The sequence below is a fragment of the Triticum aestivum genome, chromosome 7B (assembly GCF_018294505.1).
Source record: "Triticum aestivum cultivar Chinese Spring chromosome 7B, IWGSC CS RefSeq v2.1, whole genome shotgun sequence".
NCBI lineage: Eukaryota > Viridiplantae > Streptophyta > Magnoliopsida > Poales > Poaceae > Triticum > Triticum aestivum.
The window spans coordinates 755,806,333-755,820,633 of NC_057813.1; the positions used below are offsets into that span (position 1 = coordinate 755,806,333).

Consider the following 14,301-nt stretch of genomic DNA (forward strand, 5'->3'; position numbering starts at 1 on the left):
TGCAGTGCTTTAATCTAGGGCGCACTACTGGTAAGAGCGCATTGCTGCTAACTCTATTCCCCTTGCTACTGTTAGTTTTATTAGTTTTTTTTTCTGCATATTTGTTTTGTATTTGAACAGACTTTATACAATAATCTTTAGCATATCACACACATACAAATGTAATCATAGCATCAAATCATGTCATCATCATAATCATCATCCAACACAAAGTGGTCTCTCGTCATGATCTCGAAAATAGCGATACAAATTCTTGCAACTACATCGTCATCCATCTAAACATTGATACATGCTAGAAGAGCTATCACTATGAGTGAGAGAGGAACTATGCAGTACATGATTTCGTATCCCTCTATCGCACTAGCATGAACCTAAACTAACTACTGGTTGTCGCTCGAAAACCAGAAACCGGTACACCTGGGCCTGACACTCCGGCCACTCGTCGTATACTCCTGGCGTAGCACTTCTTCGCCATCGATGATCTATGCACCTGCATTGTCACATGATTCGATGATATGCAACATATATAGTTGAGCAATAGAAAGAGACAGACTTGGCAAAAATAGAAGCAACATATCATAAGCATAAATAAAAAAGTTCATCATACCCAAAATACCCTAAGTAGAGTGATCTTCGCTAGTCGAGGAGGATGGTTTAATTACATAAAAAATAAAGTTTTGTCGTGCATAACTCAAAATTTCGCCATACAGAAAGTACGGACTAAACCGACACATTGTCATATATCGACAATCACTCAAACATGTCGTGCCATCCATCCAAGTCAGGGAGATAGTCCCCGAGCTTAGTGAAAGACTTCAGGTCGAGACGCTGAGCGACTACGCGTGTTGGGACGCCCTCCCGCGACATTTGTCCTTCCTTGTAGAACAACCCTATTTTTTCGAGTACCGCCTTCATGATGATTTGAGCAAGTTCACGCTGGATGTGATAGAACTCAGCTCGAAGCCGATGATCCTCAATATCTCCTATGTTCCTTGCCCATTGCAGAATATGGGCATCCCCGATTGTAGGTGACATGCGAAGGTTCTGCTGATCCCGTCTGTACTCCAGCATATGGTGTAGCACATAGAATCCATCACTAAGAGTATCACTCGGTTGCTGGATGCAGCAGAAGTTGGTCTTATGGCTGAAGGGGGGCCTGCCGTTCCTCTTCTTCTTGGTTGCGATCTCTGCACCCCGAACGCCGTAGAAAAAGATAGCACTGTCGAGAACAGACTTGATGTGGTGTAATCCTTTTTGTTCATGTTCTTCGACGATTCCAAGTAAAGAGCGTGGGAGTATCAGGGGTAAAGGATGATAAGGATGGCGCTCCCGTTGCTGCGCAAAATAAGTACACCTCAAATTAATTAGCCTCCATCGTGCAAATGAATGATTGAAATCGAAGGAAGGATATCCGCGCGGATGACTTACAGGGGATGATAAGATACGAGAATCGTCTCCTTGTCACTACTAGGGAAAACCTTATACACAGAATCTTAGCAACAGCGTGGTTTAAAAATAGACGCTACTGCTAATTAGCAGTAGCAGGCTTCAGGACACTGCGCTACTAATAGCATAGTAGCAGTAGCGCTCTAGGTGAAACAAGCGCTACTACTATAATTGCCACGGCGTTGCCTCGAGGCTAGATATAGTAGTAGCGCCCTTCTTCCGGATGCACTACTGCTAAAGTACTTAGTAGCAGCGTTTTCCCCAAAACTCGCTGCTGCTAAGTATCACCCCCTTGTGACTAATCATGTTTAGTCCCATACTGCTAAGCGAACAAGATTTTTACCACCTTAAATATGTTACTTCTCAAACTATCTCGAGCACTTGTTCTTCATTGAACTATATGTGTAGGATTTGTGGCTGCAATATGAATCCTCGCCTGTATCTGTACAGGTACAGTGAGGACTCATGTTGACTATTTAGATTCTACACAAAAAGATCAATGATGACCAATGTATATTTTTGATGTTTTTACATGCTTAGACTTAGCAGTAGCGTTTTTTCTTCACAAAGCACTGCTGATATAGGTCTTAGCAGTAGCGCGCTCCCCATACCTGCGCTACTGCAAAGCAAAACAAAACACACGGATGAGCCCCCCCGGCTCATCTCTCAGTCGTCCCCCTCTGCCCGACACCGACAACTGCGGTTAGGGTTTCTCCTTCGCCACCGCCGCCACAGGTAATGCTCCTCCCTCCTCTTGACACCCCTCCGCTGCTCCTCCACCCTCTCGCCGCCCACTCTATCGCTGCCCGCGAGCTCTGGCCGGGCGCCTTTGGCCGACCGCCCTCGATCCCCTCGCCGGCCGCTGTCGTTGCCCCCTCTCGTAGGAAAGTCATCGGCCTTCCCCTCGTCAGCACCCCCAACCGAGGTCACCATGCGATGCCCCCTCCTCGACAACACCGCCCGAGGGCTTCCCTACCTAGCTGCAGCGAGGGCTTACGAATTTCATATGGATAACTTGATGCTTTTGTTTTTTTGTAATAAGTTATTTTTTGCAAAATGTAGGTGCCAATTTAGTTGAAATGCTTTGGTAGGTGGTATTGTGATCTGCTAGATATTGGTTTTGATACAAGTATTTAGTTTGCAAGTGCTAAATTAATACCAATTAAATTTGCCACTTGTTTTTTAATCAGTTATCTTAGGCAATAGGGGCCAAATTAGATGAAATGTGTCTTGGTAGGTGGTACCTTGATTTGGTAGATAACTTATTACAGATCTTAGGATTATACCTTTGGTAGGAGCCAAATAGTTTTTTTCAATAGGTGCCACTGAAATGCTTTCATAGGTGATACCTTGTCATCTTGACCTTGTCATCTTTTATGTTACTAGATCTTAGGATTATAATTGTCCATCAAATTGCTTCTCGTAGAAGAATCTCTTCATCAGATTAAGAGCTTGTTGTTTACTTTTTGGGATCGGGTTCCACTATGAAAATATAACTGAAGAAGTACCAAAAATAGCAGATGCTACTGTTTTTCTTTCCTGTGAAGATCATTAATCCTTTGCTCATATTGCTTCAGGAAAATGGCACCACCACCACCATGTCGACTGTGCAAGTCAAGGTGCTCCAGCAGCCTTGCAACTGGCAAGCTGTTCGGCATCTACTTCCAGCCGAGTTTTCGTCATGCGGCGGTAAGAAATTATATGAAATGTAACAACTATTTTATTTTTAGTGTTGGCATTACTCTATTGTGTCATTTTTCTTATTTTACACAGATCGTCCCATGCAATGTGAGGTTGAAATTCAACAAGCTGACAGGAGACACTGTGACATTTGAGACTCCTGGGGGCAGTACACTATGGAAGTCGAGAAAGAACGCAATATGTCGCGGATTGGAGGAGATGGATGGGCCCATTTCCTCGCCCGCATGCGTCTTACTGGTGGTGAGTTGATCAGCATCTCCTTCAGAGCAGAAAGACCCAAGCTGGCTATCATTTATATCAACCTGGTGGAAGATGATGAAGATGACGAAGATGATGAAGATGATGAAGATGATGAAGATAATGAGGACCCACTCGATGAAGATGATGAGGACCCACTTCATGAACCCATCGTAGCTCAAAGAATGAGACTGAGCGAGGAGGAGGTGTGCAACCTATGGGGCATAATTCCGCCACGTGCTGACTTTGTCGGGGTGCCATTCGTGACCCGCTTGACAAGTACCATGGTCGGTTGACATGATATGGTATGTTATACTTACAAATGCAAATTATCCGATGATATGCTTAGTGTAGAGTCCAATGATATGTTGTGTGGAATCTAGTCGATGACATGCTTTAGTGTAGAGTTTGATCACATGCTTATTGAGTGTAGAATCTAAGGAACTATTAATAGTGCAGATAATCCATGTATACCTATTTGCGAGAGTATGTGCGAGACTATTTATTAATTGATATGTTTTTCTTATTCAGAAATTGGCAAAGAGCCAATCTGTGAGTTATGGTACCCAGCCTGATGAAGAAGGCTCAACTGGACTACGCCTTACCGCAAGGGGCTCCGTCACAACCTATACCTACCGCGTGGACACGGACGGTCGCACACACTTAAACTCGGTTGGGTGGAAGAGATTCCTCGATTGCAAAAATCTTCGTGTTGGACAGGCCATCCTAATTACTATCAGGAACACCCACCGCCCAGTCTTGAGGATGATGATCGTCTTTGATATCATCTAGAACTACATATGTGTGTGTGTCTATATCATCTAGAACTACATATGATGATCATTGTCGATATCATCTAGAACTACATATGTTGATTGTCGTCGATATCATCTAGAACTACATATGATGATCGTCGTCGATATGACCTTGTATTGCTTGAGGATGCATGTTGACTATACATGAAATTGTTTTCTAGTACTCCCTTCTTTCCAAATTACTCGTCGTGGTTTGAACTAAAACCACGACGAGTAATTTGAAACGGAGGGAGTACTACCTAGTACTTATAATGGTTTATGAATTTGATATCTAGTAGGACCTAGTATCTGAAAATTGCAGTTTATTGAAACCGAAAGGGAAAGGGGTATAATGGGAAAATGATGAAAGATATAGCAGTAGCGAGGGACAAGGAAATTGCTACAGCTAACTAGTAGTAGTGCATTCCGGAAAAGCGCTGCTGATATTGTCAACAGTAGTAGCGTGGGTGCGGACTGCACTACTACTAACAGTTAGCTATAGCGGCTTATTAGTAGCGCGGCCACCCACGCTGCTGCTAGTCTCAAAACCCGCGCTACTACTAGGGTTTTCCCAAGTAGTGTGTCTTTATTGGCGACCATGAAATCGATGATGTAGTCCCTCGCGTATTCACGGTGCTTTGCGCAGACTGCCAAGAAGCCCTCGTGCATGAAGTACGGGTCAGTGACACAGGTATAAGGTATCTGCTCAATCCTGATGATGTAGTTCATGTACAAGGCATAAAGGAGGACAAACGTAAAATCCAGCTTCTTCAAGTGAAACATGTCAAAGATGTAATCACATCGAAGGAAGAACTTCTCCGCGGGGAATGAGTCGACGTACAACCTTTTCCGCGGCACGTTAACCATGTAGAGTGGGTATCCTGGATTTTTCGACGCGATTAGGCTTTTCTCTCTCTGCGGCACATTGTCATGAAGTCTCCTTAGATCACCATGTATGGCCTCTACTGATGCCTTAGGTAGGATTGGTTCACCGGGGATATGGTATTTCGCCGCACCGCGGACAGGTATACAGTATTGAACCCGAGGCTGTGGAGGCGGCTGGATCATAGCAGCAACTTTATTGTTGCCTTTCCTCGCTCCCTTCTGATTCTCCTTTGGTGGAAGGTCATCTATAATACGTTCAGGCTCCGAAGGCGGCAATTCATGCACCGACTCATGATGCTCAAACCCTGAGTACTCATACTGCCGAGCCATCAATCCTCCGTCATCAATGGCGCCAGTATTGAGATACTGTTTAGTGTCATCGTCATCGTCATCCTCATCTATGTCGACATCATCAGCGACTAATGGAGCCTCTTCCTCACCCTGTCCGCTACCACCCAACACGACAGGCGACACTAATTGGGTAGGTGGGGTGCTGATGCTCATACCTTGTGGATGCTGCGTGGTCGTGGGTGTGCTCCCGGCCGCCTCCAGACGAAGCAGACTCTTTGGTCACAACAGGACCCACGTCTTGCAATCGCCAAGCCACCGCGGGGTCTTGTCGTCATCTCCCCTAGTACCGGAGCAGCCAAATTCTCATGGCCCAGTTTGACACTGGCCACGGAAACCTTGAAGACGTGAGGGGGGATCGACCGGCTGTAGAACAATTGTTCATTCGGCTTCATTATTGTCGCCTTCCCCACGTCCACCTTCTGGCCGTTGATGTCGTACAATATGGTGCACAGGGCGCGAGCCTACAAAGACATGTCTGCAATGTGAGACATCTGAAATAGGAGATTATAGATTTATTGAAGAGGGCTGGTGTGACAGGTACTGTGAGGGCGTCGAGCTAAGCCAAAGACGAAACACCGCCGAGCACGTCCGAGATGGAGGACGGGCTGCTATGAGCAGGTGGCGGGAGCCGGTGCAGGAGCAGGTGCTGGTGCAACGCTAGTCGAGCTGCTCCCGAAGAAGTCAGCAAGGGGAAAGTCCACTGCATCTTTATTTGGATTTTGCCTGCTCCAACTGACGGTAGCCGGAACCAAGACACCACATGTAGCTGACAGCTCCCGTTTTGTGGCAGCTACCGCCGTTGCGACTGTCTTAGTTGAATTCTTCTCAACCGCAATCTCAACCTTCTTGTCGATGTTTTCTTCAGTTAATCTCCGTCTTTTCTTTCTCCCCTCCGTGGTCTCACCATAGTACTTCTTCCACCTGGCGCTGTCTCCAAAACCGTGCACGCCTCCATACGACGACCGAGTGTCCATTGGGAGTTGATTCAATATGTTCAACACCCGGTTGAATGGGGTGTCCCACCCGGTTGAATGGGGTGTCCCACTTTCGGCCGCAATCATGTGCTGCTCTCTCAGCAAAAGGAACAAGGATCGTTTACAAATATGACTAAACATGCAGTCAAATTTATCAGAAACTAAAATTACCAGCAGTCTCATGAACTCCTCGTGATCGGGTCCATCTTGAAAACCTTCTTGACTGGTTCCCAACGGTACTGGGCCCTGAGGACGTCATGCTCCTGCGGGACAGTGAACTCCGCCAAGGGGTCTGGGATGCCCAGACTTTCGCGTTCCGCGTCCTCCTTGGCCCATATGGACCTCCTTGACCCAAATTCCTCTATACTTAGTCCTTTCGATTGATATGTTTATCCCCGTTGAAAACATAACCTATTTGTCATCAGTCACCAAAAAGGGGGAGATTGTAAGTGCATCTAGTGCCCTTAGTGATTTTGGTGTATTGAAGACTTACAAGTTAAGGGACTAATATGTTTGTGAGTGTACACGGGCTCTATAAGTCGATGAGGAGTTTGATATTCACGATGAAAGCCCACCCCTAATAATGTATGTCTTCAGCTGAAGACTTTGGTTCTCTTGAAGATTTTGAAAGTGAAGAAATTGGTGTGACCTTGAAGACTTGGGTATTCATGCGAGGATTATGAAGCGTGAAGACTTTTGTTTTCGTAGTTTTATTTTCTCTTTCTTGAGTCATAGGAAACACCGTAAAGTTAAAGGGGGTCGAGGTAATACTAAGGAAACGGATTCCAAGTGATGCTCATCTCAAGATCCTACACCTACCCAATCCTTTCGAGTGAAGCCATTGGAAATATCATATCAGTTCAGTCAATTTCTTCAGTGATAGAGACGAAGATCTTCTGGTATCTGAGGAATTTGTTCTGACCGAGGAGTTAGGAATTTGCCAGTGCGGATTGCCTACACAGTGACGAACATGATTGCCATGAGGAATTCGAACTTCAAATATCCGACCGTTGCTGTGCTACGCGCCAGCTGTCCAAAAATATCTTCCCACCTAACGGTCATATCATTGAAGGGCATTTATGTCTTATCATGTTGGGCTGCTCCCTAGGCTATAAATAGCCGCCCCCTACAACCACTAGCTGGTTGGCTACTCCGTGGGAAACTGACACTTGTCATTGAGAGCATCCCATCCTCCGAGGACTTTGAGAGAAATTCATCAAGTGAGGAAAACCCAAATCCAAACACCTACCAACCCAAAGTGATTGAGCACACTGAAGAGATTGTTCCTGTGTGGAACCGATGCTTGTTACCTCTGAGGACTGTGTATCCTCCAGACGGTTAGGCGTCATGGTCTGAGCATCCAAGAGGAATTGTGGATGGCCGAGTGACCAAGTCAGTGAAGGTTTGGAAGTCACCTGTGAAGACTTACCACGAGTGTTGGGTGAGGTCTGTGTGACTTTAGCTGAAGGAGAATACGATGAGGACTGTGTGTCCTCGAGTTTAAATACTCAACCACTCCAACCAGACGTACAACTGTCACAGCAGTTGGAACTGGTCTACCAAATCATTGTCTTCACCAAGCCAACTGGTTATATTTCCTCAACCCTTTCATTTCCTCATTCATGTGTTGATGAACCTGATCATTACTGTTTGAAGACTTTGACTGAAGAATTTCTCTATTTCCCCAATACAATTTCTTCAGTCACATAGTCTTCAGCCTGCTTATCCTGTTATCACGCTATCTGTACTCTGTGCTTGTTTTCATTTCATCATGATGATTATGTTGTTGCTCTGTTATGTTTATACCTGAGTACTTATTCCTCTGCTAGTGTGTCGTTGCTTAGGAATTTCTTCACCTATAAATTCCTCAGTTACCAATTTGTAAAAACCGCCTATTCACCCCCTCTCTAGTCGATATAACGCACTTTCAGATCTCCTCTTCTCGCAGTAGACAGGCAACCATCTCATTAGATTGATTTTTCAATTCATTCTTTTGCTGAGATAATGTGCACGTCTCTGCAATTTTGTCAAGGTCATCAATGATGGTATAGAGCCTTTGTTTTTCTTTTTTTTAAAATTCCATTGGTGTGTTTTCCCCATCCAGAGAGGTGTCACCTCATGGCTGGTATTTTAAAGATCCATCACTGAATAGGTGTACGACCAACGATGGGCCTCTCCCAAACATTCTTGATTATGTCTACCAAGCAATCCCTATGTAGCCATCCCAATTCAAATTTGAAAGGGCATAGGGTGGCTGGGTTCATAGAGTTAGAATCCAGAATGATGGGTGCATGATCCGATAACGCCTCGATATGCTCTAGGGCTCGCATGGTTACCAGAGGAAATTTTAGTTCCCATTCGGTATCTTAGTACTCTATCGAGCTTCTCGTATGTCGGCACAGATTGGTTGTTCGCCCAAGTGAACTGATGCCCCGACATACTGGCCTCCCGAAGATCCAAACTGTCTATCACATCATTGAATAGGAAAGGCCAATGAGTGTCAAAGCGGTCATTATTTTTCTCTTCCTAGTACCTAAGAATATTAAAGTCCCCTCCAATATATAAGCATTGAGTACAGGTTATTCTTAGCCAGGTTTACCAATTCCTGAAGGAAAGCAGATTTGTGCTCATCTTGGGCAGCCCCATAGGCAGCGACGAGATTCCATGTAACTTTATCAGCTCTATTTCGTAGGTGAAATTTTATATGAAATTCACCGATCGAAAAAGTCAACAAGTCCATGGCTGGTGTCATTATCCCAAGAAGGATTCCTCCAGATTTTCCATGAGCTGGTAGATTATGCCATGTGTAGTCGAAACCACACGATAGGTGATCGAGGACATGCGGGCGAAAGTCACACTAGCCAGCCTCGGAAATTGCCACAAAATCCAAAACACGCCTCTCATGTGGAAACCCAAGCGGAAGCAGAGGATAGTGGTCGGCGTGAAACCCTTGTCTGGCTCGGGCTAGCCCAATGGTTGCGGAGTCGATGGGTCGTTCCCTTCTTGAAGGCTCCATCACAGTGGCCCTGCGTCCTTCGTGTTATTCCGGGTGAAAACCCCGATTCACTAGATTGGGCGGTGGTGGCTCTTCGGTGTCATTTCTTTCCTGGAAGCACCGTTTTGGAGTCCCTGGTTCGTTGAGTAGCGGCTTCGTCTCCTCGCAGTGACTCGTTCATGGTGGAGAACTCTTTAGATCCTTAGCTATGCTCTTCGTCCGACTTGTTTGCTTTGGGGTGTTTGGAGTAGCGCTGTTGTTTGTCAACTCCCTTGTATTTGCCTTGGGTGTGTGTGGGGTGTCGGATGGTTTACATCCTGTATGTCGATCGTTGCTTTATATATAAAGAGGGGGAATGCCTTTTTGTTAAGCATATAAGCTTGAAAATTTTGCAGAAAGGGGAAAAAAAGGTGCACGTGATATGGACAGGTCGGAGCAAAGCATACATGCATGATAACTTTGCAAAGAGATAAAAATATGCTTGACATGGACAGATCAGAGCAAAGCATATATGCGCGATGTGCTTTGGTCCCAAAAGCCAACCAACGTGCATGGATCGATGCCGGCCACACAGCAAAAGCTAGCTGCAATATTCCGTCCACTCAGAATAAAGATAGCTAGCTCTAGGCTCTAGCCCTCCTTGGTAGCAAACCACATTCTTGCCGTGCCCTTTCTTTCTTCTCCCTCACGTACACACAAGCTTTGCTCTCCTCCATCAGAAAGCTGAAGCACAAAGAAGAAATACAAACCCAAACATCTTATCGTTCCTGATCAACTGATTTGACTACACTTCACAAAGGACAAATACAAACTCACAGCCGCCTTCTTCCAACAGCTCATCCCTCATCCATCTGTGAGAGCAGCGAGAGTGAGTATGGCCGAGTCGGCTGTCCGCGCCGTGGTCAGCAATGTGAGCACCCTTGCGCTCCAGGAGACCACGCTGCTGTGTGGAGTCACCCTTGAAGTGGAGTTCCTGAAAGATGAGCTCAAGCGGCTGCATGGTTTCCTTCGGGATGCTGACGGAAAACAGAGGACAGGTATGGCAGGTGTTGCCATCTTGGTGAGCCAGATCAGAGATGTGGCGTACGAGGCCGACAATGCCATCGAATCCGCGGAGTACATGCACAGGAGAAACATGCTCAAGAAGGGATTTATGGGTGCCATTGCAAGGTATGCTCGCCTACCAAGTGATTTGAGTACCCTTCACAAAGTTGGTGTTGAAATAAAACGTATAAGAAGGACGATAGCTGAGATATTTGACAGCGCAAACCGTTTGAGAATAGTTGCTGATTTGGAGAATACATCCACTGAAAATGTTCATCTTGATGATGTGGTCCCGCAAGAGTATGGGCCTATGCCCCAAAATTTTGAGGATACAAACGTTGTTGGTTTTGAGGATGACTACAAAGAAATAATGGGGAATTTAGTAGACAAGGAGGACTGTCTTAGTGCTATCTCCATAGTGGCCATGGGTGGGGCGGGGAAAACAACACTTGCCAAAAAAATCTACACTTCGGCTATAGTTAAACAACACTTTCGAAAGATTGTATGGGTTACTGTATCTCAGAAGTACAAGGGCATTGATTTACTAAAGGATATTCTGATCCAAATAATGGGGAGGAGAGATGAGTCAGTTGATAAACTAGATGAGTACGAAGTGGAAAGAGAATCCATGATTTTTTGTTGCAAACAAGATACTTACTAGTTCTTGATGATGTGTGGGAAACAGATACATGGGAGCAAGTAAACAGAACAGTTAAAGCATTTCCAGATGCAACTAACGGTAGTAAAATACTATTAACCACAAGAAAAGAAGATGTTGCAAATCATGTTCAGATGCCAACCCATGTTCATCCTTTGAAGAAGTTAGATAAAGAGAAAAGTTGGGAGCTTTTTAGTAGAAAAGCTTTACCATCATATAAAAGGTCTATTATAGCTGGTGTTGATGAGTTTGAAAAACTTGGAAGAAAGCTTGCAAAGAAATGTGATGGATTGCCACTTGCACTTTCAGTTTTGGGGGGTTATCTATCAAAAAATCTGAATAAACAAGCATGGACTGATATACTCTCAGATTGGCCATCAACCAAAGATGGACAGATGATGCGAAATATACTAGCTCGCAGTTATAAGGACCTACCAAATCATTATTTATGTTCATGTTTACTCTATGTTGCTGCTTTTCCTGAGGATTACAAAATAGCTGTGCCGGACCTTATCGAATTATGGATATCAGAAAGCTTGATTCCACACATACCAAATCATAAACTAGAAGAAATAGCGCGTAACTATGTAACCGAGTTGGCCCAGAGAAGCTTGGTAGAAGTTGTTGAAAGAAGTAAGTTACATGGATGGATTCTAACAATAAGGATTCATGATATTCTACGTGACTGGTGCATAGAAGAAGCAAGGAAAGATGGTTTTCTTGACGCCATCAGCAATACTACAGGTCATTCTTCCTCGCCTCATGTCTTTGCATAGTTTTCCACTTTTAGTTTGAAAATGCTCCCTCCATTTTTATATACGAGGCCACAAACTCAGATTATAAGTACCAATGCAAAATTTAATGCATGCTTTACAAACCAGCTTTTTCCCGTTTACTGGGATCATTATTAATATGCCGCATGCATGCAAGGAAACTGAGTGGCGGAAGTAGCCGACTGTCATTGTGACTACATGCACGCAAGTATTAAACAGGTTGCTAATACGAGATCATATCATTAGTTTTGCCTCGATTACTATTGATCGCCTTGTATAGATACAAAATGTATATTTCATAGTGGACTTGTATAAGTAAATGGAGGGAGTACGTCCTTATATGTGGTCTCTTCTGACTTGAGGTGCACTATAAATAATTTTCAGGCCATTGTAGTCCATCATCATCTGATAACATGGTATCTTATCGTTATTACTTTCAAAGTTTAAGTGAGGAGATTTTACCCGCAACACGTAATGTCCGGACTTTTCTTGGATTTAGAGACTCATCAGTGTCCCTTTCTAAGCTAACATTCCTGAGAGTTCTTCACATTGAAGACTCGATCCTGGAAGATTTCTCTAGCGCAATTGGTGAGTGCATTCACCTAAGATATCTTAGGTTGAGACGGTGTGGACATATGATGCTCCCTTCTTCAATTGGGAAACTCCTTTACCTGCAGACTATAGATCTCAGAGACACAGAATTGGACTCAGCAGTACCAAAATCTCTATGGGATATCCCTACTCTAAGGCATGTTTACCTTGAAGATAAGTTTTGTCCACCACCACCTGCAAGGAGTGTGCGTTTGCAATGCAATGGGCTCCAGACCTTTGTGTTGAATCCTTCAACTTTTGGCACCAAATACTGCTACCATGACATGGTGATTTTCTTGGGCCAGATGAATCAACTAACAACTTTGTACTTGCGAATGCGCCCCATACCCTCAGAGGTGATTAACATATTTGCAAACATGCCTCACTTGGTTGATATTTATCTCAGTGAATTTGGTCTGCTCAATAAGCTACCTACTCAGTTTCCACAAAGTGTAAGGTGCCTTGTTCTGTATGCTAATGTCATTAAACAAGACCCGATGCCAATCCTGGAGAAACTTCCTTGTCTTGTCATGTTGAAGTTGTGGGGTTATGAAGGCCAAACTATGTCCTGCTCTGCCCAAGGGTTTCCTCGCTTGCAAGAGTTAGAACTTGGTATTTTTTCCACTAATGAGTGGAGCATGGAGGAAGGGACGATGCCGAAACTCTCCAGCATGGCACTTCGTGTGTGCATGATGATGAGCAGGCTTCCCGAGGGGTTGCAGCAACTTCCGTCCCTCAGGCACCTATGGCTGTTCTATATGCCCCAGATTTCCGAAGATGACATCACACTAAAGGAGCTGTTGCGGAAAGGATGTGAGGTACGTATGTACGTTGATCAACTTAGACAATTTCCCCCTCTAATAATCTATATATGTGCATGTTTTTCTAACCACATGTTCTTTAATATTTATTTATTTTTGCTTTTGATCAATTAATGTTAAGTAGTCAGGATCACTTCGCGGCTCCTGTGTGCTCAACTAATTATTTTCTTATAATTGATATTTGTGCAGGTGAAAGTGAAATGTTAACCTTGTAAGCCGCACCAATCCATAACCATGCGCTCACAAAGATCTTTACAAGGTCAAAGCATATCCTGCTCCACCAAAGGATTTTCTTGACTGCTACGGTTAAAACTTGATGTGATCTCCATTTGGAGTGGAGGATATGAAGGTTGGATCAATGCCAAGGCTCTCGCACCTGACACTTTGGAGATGCGGGCTGATAAATAAGCTTCCTGAGGGGTTGCTGCATCTTCGGTCCATCCTCGGTGATCGAGAATTGTTCAGTATGCCTCAGATTACCGAAGATGACAACACACTGTATGAGCTGCAAATTAGGGTTGCAAGGTATGTAAATATGATGCTCTATGAAATACAATTTGTTTATAGGGTCAGTTAATGTTAATTAGCTTGGTCAACTTAAGGGTTCGCCCACGCTCAATTAAGTTCTTTTCTTTTTCTTTTCTTTTTGCGGGGGAAAAGGTCTTTTGTGCGCACATTTTGCACAGGTGAAATGATCAAACGATCACCATGCATGATACTACAAGATCTTCGATTACGGAGGCATATTCATTTCCTAATTCCAAAGGCATTCATTAATTCGTGCTATGCACGCTGTGACCAAGTGCACCAAGAAGAATATTTATGTCTGTTTATCAGTCCATGCTATAGGTCTGCCTCAAATATGTCTATTTGTTTGCTTGAATGTAATCCTTAAATCGAACATGGCACACACTGATCCATGTAACCTATGTGTGCTTCAAACGTACGATGTGTGATTTTGTATTCCTTTTGAGGTGTACCATGGCCTTGCACCTTCACGTAGTGTGCATTTCTCACTTCTCACAATCAAT

At 44.3% G+C, this 14,301-nt stretch overlaps 1 pseudogene; it reads left to right on the forward strand.

Annotated features, from left to right (window-relative positions):
• The first annotated feature begins 10,257 nt into the window (after positions 1 to 10,257).
• On the forward strand, positions 10,258 to 12,839 carry LOC123162131 (putative disease resistance protein At1g50180; annotated as a pseudogene).
• Positions 12,840 to 14,301: the final 1,462 nt, after the last annotated feature.